The sequence below is a fragment of the Apodemus sylvaticus genome, chromosome 13, assembly GCF_947179515.1.
Source record: "Apodemus sylvaticus chromosome 13, mApoSyl1.1, whole genome shotgun sequence".
Classification (NCBI taxonomy): Eukaryota; Metazoa; Chordata; class Mammalia; order Rodentia; family Muridae; genus Apodemus; species Apodemus sylvaticus.
The window spans coordinates 22,954,377-22,964,505 of NC_067484.1; the positions used below are offsets into that span (position 1 = coordinate 22,954,377).

Genomic DNA, 10,129 nt, shown 5'->3' on the forward strand with positions numbered 1-10,129 from the left:
AGGAGAGCCCAAGGGGCAGAGAGGTGAGGGTATGTGGGAGAGTGGAGAGAGAGCAAAAAGGGAGAGAGGAGCAAATAGCGCCTTTTATAGTGGGCCAGATCTATGGGGCGGGGCATACCTGGCTATTGCCAGGTAGGTGTGGGGTGGAGCTTAGACAGAATACCAACACAACCAAAGTTCATTAATGAAGCAGATGCTGCTCTGGATTAGATGAGGCAGCCTCAGCTCCAGTCTGAATGTACCCTTGGGTAACCTTAAGACAATCTCTTTACCTGCCAGTGCTAAGGTTCATTCAATTTCAGAATGCTCTGGTATTCCTGACTGTCTCATAAAATGTATTCTGAGAGACAGAGAAGAGAGCAAGTATGAGAGGTTAGAACACCATTGTCTGTTGAACTTTTGCTCATGTGGATATTAATATTTTAGTAATAGAAAGCTAGGTTTATCTTCTTATTGACACTCTTCTGTTCAGTAAAGTAGTTGATATCAATGGCATGTACACACATCTTTTCCCTCTCTTTGTGATTCAATAAAACCATTTTTAGACTTCTTGGCAAAAAAAAAAGCAAACATGCTAATCTTTCTTAAATTAACTTTCATACTGAGAAGAAATAGAAGGTTGCTTAGCACTGAGCATAAAAACTAAAATGTTCTTTACCACCAGAGAGATCTATATTTGAATGTGGATACCAAATGTTGAAAACTTCATAAGATGGGTCTAAATTAGCGAACTTCTGACTTACTCAGGGGGTGATAATGCCTGCTTTAGCATGTGTAGGGTAAGGGTTCCACTTAATCATTTCCTGTGTGACTCTCCAGTTGCTCCAGCATTGTCAGTAAAAGACTGTTTTCCCTCACTGAATGGTCTCAGCGCCCTTATGGAAGGCATATGGCCATCGACTTGCTTGTGCTTTGTTCCTGGACTTTGAATTCTGCTCCTCTTGGCCTGGATGCCCACCTTTATGCTAGTATTACTCTTTCAGGGCTACTGTTGCTTTGCGATAAAACTTAAACTCCAAACATGTAAGTCTTATTTTGTTCCTTTCTTAAGCTGTTTCTGTTATTCTGGGTACCTTGAAATTTCCTAGAAAATTTGGAACACATTTTCAGTTTCTCTAAAGCGGCCATCTTGGATTCTGATAGGGATTTCGATGGTTGGGCAGCTCAATCAGAGGAGTGATTCTATCTTAGCAATGCTACTCCAGAGCAGATGATTATTTTAAATGAATTAAGGTTGTCTTTTAATCATGGTTTGTAGTTTTTAAGGTGAAAATTTCATTCTTCTTTGTTATAGTTTGTTTCATATATTGCCCGACTAAACTTGTAAATTTGTTAATTTTTATTATATATTTACTAGAGATACAAATTTCTATCATTTTAAAGATATCTTTGTCTTGTTTGGGAGTCAAGGTAATCCTAATTCCAGAGACTAAGTTGAGAAATGTCCCTTCCTCTTCTATGTTTTGAAGCAAATTTATGAGTACTTCAGTCATTCTTAGATACTTGGTAGAGTTTTGCAATGAAGCCATGCTGTTTTTCTTGGGTAATTAATTTTATTTATTACTTTTTAAAAAGATTTATTTGTTTACTGTATGTGAGTACATTGTATCTGTCTTCAGACACTCCAGAAGAGGGCGTCAGATCTCAATACGGTTGGTTGTGAGCCACCATGTGGTTGCTGGGATTTGAATTGAGGACCTTTGAAAGAGAAGTCAATGCTCTTAACCGCTGAGCCATCTCTCTAGCTCCCTATTTATTACTTTTTATAGACAAGGTCTTTTTGGATAGTCCAGGTGGCCTTGTAGTCACAATCCTCCTGCCTCAAGCTCCCAAGAAATGTGATTACAGATGTGTGTCACTACATCTGGCTTCATTCTTTATCTTAGGTCTGTTCAGACTTTCCATTTCTCCTTGTGTCAGTTTTGTTAGTTTATTATATGTGGTTCACCAGTTGGTGAAACTGTTTTAGAAGGATTAGGAGGTGTGGCCTTGTTGGAGTGGGTGCAGCCTTGCTGGAGGAGATATGTTACTGGGAGTTTCAGAAGCCCACACCAGTCCCATAGTCTCTCTCTGCCTGTGGGCTGTGGGTCAGGATGTAAAGCTCACTCAGCTACTGCTTCAGAGCTATCCTGCCTGTTTCCCACCATGGTAATCATGGACTAAACCTCTAAAACTGCAAGAAAACTTCCAATTAAATGCTGTGTGTGTGTGCGTGTGTGTTTGTGTGTGCACATGCGTGCATATGTATGTGTGTGATGCACATATACACATGACTTGTATCATGGTGACTAAAACATTCTGTCTGTTGTATGATTTCCTGAGGAGACTTAAAGAGGTATGCATTTACTCTTGATAGTGAAGGAACTAACAGACCAAACAAAAGATTCCATTCAAGCCCAGATTAATACATCTGTGAGTTTATTGGGTTAATTGCAGGAGCATGGGTGACTCAAAGATAGCTAGGCTAGCAGGAAGTCCCCCCCCCCCACCAGTACACTCAACTCTGAACAGCTGTGCTATTGCAGTTGCGATTCCCAGGCAGAATTCCATCTCCTGTGAACTCTAGCACATCTCTCACATCCACAGCATCTGGGGCAGGACTGTGTGCTGGGAGTAGGGAGTGGAGACCAGAGTTTCAGAAGAGGCTTTCACGACCCTTCCCCTTCCTTCCAAGATGGAATGGCAACAGCCTCAATCATTTTCACCACAGCTGTATTGTTGCTTCTTATTTCCTTGCCACAGCTGAGGGCCAAGGACTTCTTCAGGTTGCTAGAGACATTCCAGAGAAAACAGTTATCCTATAATGTCTTTCTAGGATTTTGACAATTTCTTCCAGATCACCTACTTTTTTTCTTTGAATAACAATGCCATTATTTTATATACAATCTCTCATATTTAAAAAACTTTCATAAGTGCTACATATTCTCATGTGTCACAGTTTTAATATGCTTGGCCCAGGGAGTGACACTAGTTATTTGGAAGTGTGGCCTTGCTGGAGTAGGCATGCCACTATGGGTGTAGACTTTAAGACCCTCATCCTCGCTGTCTGGAAGCCAGTATTCTGCTAGCAGTCTTCAGATGAAGATGTAGAACTCTCAGCTCCTCCTGCACCATGCCTGCCTGGATGCTGCCATGTTCCCGCCTTAATAATAATGGACTGAACCTCTGAACCTGAAAGCCAGCCCCAATTAACTGTTGTCTTTATAAGAGTTGCCTTGGTCATGGTGTCTGTTCACAGCAGTAAAGCCCTACTAAGACATCATGACTTTACATTTAATGAATAGAATATGACAAAATGAAAATTTATCACTCCTGGTATTAAATTAAAAGAGACTATGACCTCTGGGGCTGGAGAGAAGATTCAGATGTCATGAGCATGTTAGAAACATAGATGGGCACATTTGTGTCTTTCAGCAATGCCAGAATTTATTGAATATCATTGAATTTACAAGGTAAAATGGTTTAATTAGAGGTAATTTGTCAAGTAGCACTGCTTAAGTAGCCCCTTAATAGCCTTGGCTTGGGGAAACATAGGTATCCCTATCTAAATTATTGATATTAACTTTCAGATCACACGTTACACACAGAAATATATCTCAACATAGGTGTGTGTGTAGGTTCCATAATGGATGCAAAGACTTCAAGAGGCCATGACAGGGCCTGGGAGATGGTTTCATCAGTAAAGCACCTGCTGTATGAAGATCTGTGTTTAGTCTCCATGCCCATGTAAAAAGCCAGACATGGTTGCACACAGAAGCTAGGCATGGTTGCACACACGCCTGCGAACCCAGTGCTGTGGGGGAAAAAGGAAGATTTCTGGGGGCTTCTGACTAATAACATAGCTCTGGGTTCAGTGAGAGCTCTTGTGCCATAAAAATAAGACAGAGAGTGACAGAATAGGGCACGTAGTGTCCTCCTCTGTCTTCTACACATGCACACACATGTTGACATATAACGCACACACAGGTGTATACACACAGGTACACACACACACACACACACACACACACACACACCAGTTCAGGCATGTAAGGAAAGGCAAGAATAGACCCTGGAAACATATTTTGGTGTTCTTGCCCAGTTGTGATCAGCTTTCTTCCATCTTTGTTGCTATAGAGCATGTACTGCCCACACCCATGGTTAAGACCATACACACATGTAGAGATATATTGCTGTGTGTACTGTGTGAATGGATTTTCCAGCCCCTTTGACCTGTAACCCACTCCGTGTGCACGCTTCTGCACCTGGCTGTGGGCTCTCTCTCCTTTACTTGCCTTAAGGAATAAATGACTCAGTTTGTTCTCTCTTGTGCCGCTTGTACCCTCTGTCTTCTGTGACATCTATGCTAGCTTAACTCAGCTGTTTTCCATAGGTAGATGGCAGTGTTCAAGTAATGTCTTGTGGGTGGGTGTTCCTGCCATGCAATTCGACCCGTTCCTCCCCTATCAATTTAAAGAGACAGTAACAGATCCCAAACCTTGGGTTCTTCTGTTTTTGAGGTAATTGTTTTGCATACTTGTTCCCTGGGTCCTGAAAGGAGCTTTTTTTTTTTTTTTTTTTTTTTTTAAATCCAAATTTCTTCATGGGTTTTCTCCTAATCTCTATAGATCTTTACAGGACAGAAATGTATGCTGTATCTTCAGAGATGTGGTCATACTTTTACTGAGCACAAAAACAAAACCAACCAAACAAAACCCCAAAAACTCAAGACGACTGGAAACTTGGTCACTGCCAGCTAAGGAAGCTTGTGAAACTTGGTCCCTGCTGACCAAGCAACCAGGGAATCGGATGATGAGCGCTCCATCCAGCTTCCAGGTAGATCATGGTGCGTGGTCAGGGCCACCCTGGGATCAGGCAGGCTACTCCTGAGTCCCACACTCGGGATGAGATGAGTGCGGATCAGTCTCTGCTGTTTCTGCTCTGTTATTTGGCACCTCCACTCCAATCCCTATTGATTTATCTCTTTTATAAATCCTCCCAAACTGGGATAAATTTGACCCCTGAACTATAAAAACAAAATGAGATAAAAATTTAAAAAGGAGGTGTTCTCAACTTGGATTTATAATATATGTAGATAATTTAAGTTAGATGTTAGAGACATCTGAATATAACTGATAACCTTTAATGTCATTCTCCAGCTAAATATGTTTGGTAAAGACAGAAGGTGATCATCTGCGGTCTAGGCTTTTAAGAATTTTATAAAGGAAAATGAGACAGGAAGAAAATCCCCAGTGTGAGAAAGAGATAGACGTTTAGGCTTAAAAATACACTTCTGGTTAAAAAAGGAAATACTTCTTGATGAAAAAGGTTTTGTATGACAAATGAGTTGTGCCTTAAAGTATTATTGAAAATGAAAATAGAAAGCGATTAAAGAAGAACCAAAAGGTTAAATTATGTCACAAGAAGCTTTGTGGAAAATTCAAACTTAAAGAAAGGTGGTATAAGTTTAATCAAATTGGTTATAATTAGGCATCATTAAAAGTTGGTGAATTCAAAATTTGAGATAATGATGTAGAACTGTAGCCTCAGTCTCTGTTTATAGCAATTAGGTTCCCTTAAAATGTCAATAACAATTACAAGAAGCTAGAGGAAAGAGATTTTGTATTTATAAAGATAATTGCTTATAATTTCTATTGACTTTGTCAGCCTTTGAACTACGAGGAAAACTAAGGCTTAAGAGAGCCCAGATTCATTTCAAACTTGTCTTTGTCGAGTTTTACTAAATGTTACACTAAACTTGAAACCACTCTTAACTCTTCCAGACAGGTGTGGCTGGCCTTACTCGCAGGCCGAAGCCAGTCAGGATGAAAAAGCTAAGAGTACGGCTGATATTGTGGACTGTTCTCCAGACTGGCCAGGTCCCAGAAGGATGCTGGGACCTGACAAAGTGACCCCACGGCTCCAGCTCAACAGAGGGTGCTGAGGACTCCAGAGTCTGAGTTGGAACCAGGATACATTTTGAAACAAAAGGAGGCTCACTGCCATGGAAATGTCTTCAGTCTTCCAAGGGATGCCACATGGTCAGCACAGACTGGACCCTTCCTAACAGATGGCACTGATGGGGACAGAACTCAAGGGAGAGAGGGTCTCATCCTAAGCCCATAAAAGAAAATGATTAATTGGGGGCCACCTACATAGTATTTAAACACCTAACAATTAAGTATAGCCAATGAGTGAATGATAGGGGGAAAAATCAAACCATAAAAGAGAGCTACACTAGACTTTATCATGAGGAAAACAGTGAATTAGACCTCCCTGGCCTCCCCTAATCCCAAGTGTGTGCTCCTGGCATGCCAGGTATGATAATCACAGCCACCTAACTATAATCAGATTAAAGGACTCTTGGGCTTTTACTAACCATGTGTGTGTGTGTGTGTGTGTGTGTGTGTGCATGCATATATGTATACATATATATCATATATACACAATCATATATACATACATACACATATATGTATATGTGTGTATACACACACACACACACACACACACACACACACACACACACACATATATATTTCCCCCTCTGGCCTGAAACCCAGGCAGGACTTCGACAGTCAGCAAATTCCTCTATTGTAGACTTTTAGCTCTCTGTTGGTACCCCACCTCCATAATATCCCGCTGTTGACTATTAAAATTGTTTTCTGATTTGTCTTCCCAAGATCTTTTCCAGGTTGGTAAGGGCTCCAAGTGACCTTGACTTCCCAGGTCACTCAGCTAACCCCCTGGAGATTAGGTATCATATTCACTGCTCTTCCATTCTAAGGAGGAACATGCCAATCACACCATGAAGCTATCCACTGAGAAGCTTCCTCTCATCTTATTTAGAAGCCAATATTCCAATGGCCTTCTCTAGGATTTCTGTAGGTTCTCACTCAACCCTGGATGAAGTCTTTTTGGGGTGTTCTATGGGTGCTCTTTTCTAAATGTATACCTGGCCATGGGCCCCCAAAGCCCCATATTTATACACATTTAATTCTAGGCTCGGTGAATCCCAATGTGCTATCAAAGAATATGTGCTATAAGAGACCTACCCAGGCCATTGGGAATATGCTAAATATCTTTTCAACTGTAAGAAAAGCCATCTAGCTCCCAGGAACTGACATTAGTTTGATCATTGTTCCCAAGTTAGAACCTAGAAAGGACCAGCCTTGGCTTGGAGAGGGGTTCTAGGAAGGGGTAGTTGGGAGCTGTGAAAGAGACAACTACTCAAGGTCAAATGATGGGGTGCAAGCAGAAAGCTTTGTAGTTTGATAGAGATGGCTCCCTAGATAACGCTCTGTAGATAGCTCTTGGCACTGTAGTCTGCTCGAGCTAGCTTTCTGCTTGAGACAGTGATCTGCTAGAGATGGTTTTTTCATGCTAGGAAAAAATTCTAAAAGTTCTCTGGATAGCTCATGAGCTTTCTAACCAAAGTCAGAAAAGTGGCTAGAAAAAAATTCTTGTGTTTTCCCAACCAAAGTCAAACATCCTGCTAAAAAAATTCTAAAAGAGCTATGTTCACTCTCCAAGCTAGACTCAGTGCCTCTCTCCCCACCACCAATGGTTCCAGATGTACAACTTTCAGTTTCCTCTCCATCACCATGTCGACCTGCATGCTGCCGTGCTTCCGGCCATGATGGTGGACTAAACTGAACTGTAAACCAGCCCCAGTTAAACACTTTCCTTTATAAGAATTGCCATGGTTGGGGCTGGAGAGATGGCTCAGTGGTTAAGAGCACTGACTGCTCTTCTAAAGGTCCTGAGTTCAAATCCTAGCAACCATCTGTAATGAGATCTGATGCACTCTTCTGGTGTCTTAAGACAGCTACAGTGTACTTGCATATAATAAATAAATCTTAAAAAAAAAAAAGAATTGCCTTGGTTATGGTGTCTCTTCACAGCAATAGCAACCTTAACTAAGACAATTATTATACTCAATTTTTCCCATTGGTAGAATGGTATAGACTTTATTTAACATCTATAGTGCCATAGGATATTATTTGAACAAGATTAAGTGCTTTCCTTGATGTCCCATTAATATCTCATCTTCTTCACATAATAATGTACAAGAGCAGATTCAGCCTATGTCAGACACCATTATCACTTTTGATAAACCGCTTAGATATCGGAGTTCAGGTTTTCACGGTAGAGATGTGTTATACCTGTCTGAACTTTGCTAGTGATCTTATTCCTCTACGGACCTTGTACTTATTTGCTGTCCCTTCTCTTTTTCCAATTAGTCCCTTGGGAGGTCAATCTGAGTCTCCTTGATGGACTCTCTTCCTTATCAGTAGCATCATCTAAAACTAAAAACAAAACCTCAGGGCTTTGTTTACTGGACAGAAGAGTCAGGTTTGAGTTGTAATTCTGGCCTTGGGTAGAGTCACATATGGTATGTCTTCTTTGGGGAGCTATATAAAAAAAGTCTATTCAGATAGAGAACCAATGACCAGAGACATCATTCCACCTAAATCTAGCTTAATGACCCAGTAAATGTATTGGGGTTACTTATATGAAATATGAATGAGGGGTTATTTATAAGACTATGGGTGTCTCAAACACAGCTACAGCACCAAAAAATTCACCCCAGTATGGATAACATCTCATGAAAGCTGTGTCTCTGGAGCATCCCACATGACTTGAAGACAGCTCAGCTGATTAAAGAGTCTTCTTTTCCAACACATATCATTGCTTATTTAACTTTGGGGAGAACCCTTGAGAATCTGGTGAGTTTCAGGAACTTTCTGAGACTTCTGAGTTTTGTTTATTTCCCTAACCTTGTAGGATTTGCTTACTTATGGAACTGGGGGGTTTGGGGTTTTGGTTTGTTTTATATTGTTTTTATTTTATGTGTATGGATTTTTTTGTCTGAATATATATGTATGATTCCTGAAGCTATTTTGTAGGTGACAGAAACTGAACCCAGGTCCTCTATAAGAGCATCAAGTGTTCTTAACCACTGAACCATCTCTCCAGGTCCTACTTCTAGAGTTTTAAGACACCTCATTCAAGAGGCAATGTTTCAATTTAGAAAAAAATAGCTACAGGACACAGCATTGGAAACTGCCTCAGAGATCCTAAGAGTGGAGCCTGTAATTGGAGACTTTCCGGAACAAAGATATACTAAGTGTCAGGAGTTGATTCAAATGGAGCTATCAATCACCTGGGTAGAAAATGTCTGTTTCCAGATATAATCTGAAACATAATTAAAATGTAAGCAGACTCACTGGTCTCTTTGGCCATTTTATGTCTCATACCATTTTGTTTTCCTTCACAACAGTCTCTCAGCAGAGCCTGTCTGGGTGTCGTGTAGACAAGGAGCCAACTTGTGATAATTAACGTTGGACTGAGAGGTGCCTGGATGTTTAACAAATGCCTATGCTCTACGAGTCTTGTTCACAGTCATCCTCCAAGAGTGTGTGGCTGTCGCCTACTTTCACCTCATAATAATCTGTAATAGACTCTGTCTGGCTTCCACACCAGACTCTGTGCATCATCTGAATTGATTTAATGGAGAGTAAAATACTGGCAAGTCATGGGAGGCCAGAGCAAGATCCTAGTAACAAGACCTGTGTCAAAATTGTAACTGCATCTTAAAATCACCCATAAGACAATAGATGCTAATACAATGCACAGAGCTCACTCACCATGCAGGCCTATGGCTTTGAGTCAGCTGCTTCTCTTGTTTTACTCTGTTTTAGTAAAACAAGTTTAGGAAGGACCTGACAGAACAAAACCCTGGAGACCAAGAGAGATTTGAAAAGTGTTCACTGAGTTGTAAATATGTTAGCCATTACAGGGGACCAGGTCTAAGGAAAAGTTCTTGCAATTTCCAAAAGCAAGACTAGATAGCAGTTGTGAGACTTCTGTTGGACCACAGTAAGAATGGTTGTTGGTTTCATTGTTATTTGAAAAAAATTAATGAAACTGTAGGGGAGGAATATTGTTTATAGCAAACACACAACCTGACTATACATAAGAGAAGCACTTTGAGATAGGACGGCAGATGGAATCTGAGTTGTGGGGCTGCAAGCAGGATGCAGTTGTACTTAGAGGGTCATGGTTTAGAGTCAAGTTTTTAAAATGTACAGCCAGGCGTGTGATGACATTTTGTTCCTTTAGGCCTGTAGCCCGTTTGTTTACTAAC

The 10,129-nt window shown here is 40.8% G+C and overlaps 1 long non-coding RNA gene across 2 annotated transcripts; it reads left to right on the forward strand.

Moving 5' to 3' along the window:
* Nucleotides 1-848: 848 nt before the first annotated feature.
* On the forward strand, nucleotides 849-6,357 carry LOC127663757 (uncharacterized). Of its 2 annotated transcripts, none has more exons than XR_007973013.1 (3): nucleotides 849-1,023; nucleotides 4,608-4,825; nucleotides 5,763-6,357. It is a non-coding gene; the product is annotated as an uncharacterized LOC127663757 (long non-coding RNA). The 2 variants fall into 2 exon arrangements; XR_007973012.1 differs by having other exon boundaries at nucleotides 4,608-4,815.
* Nucleotides 6,358-10,129: the final 3,772 nt, after the last annotated feature.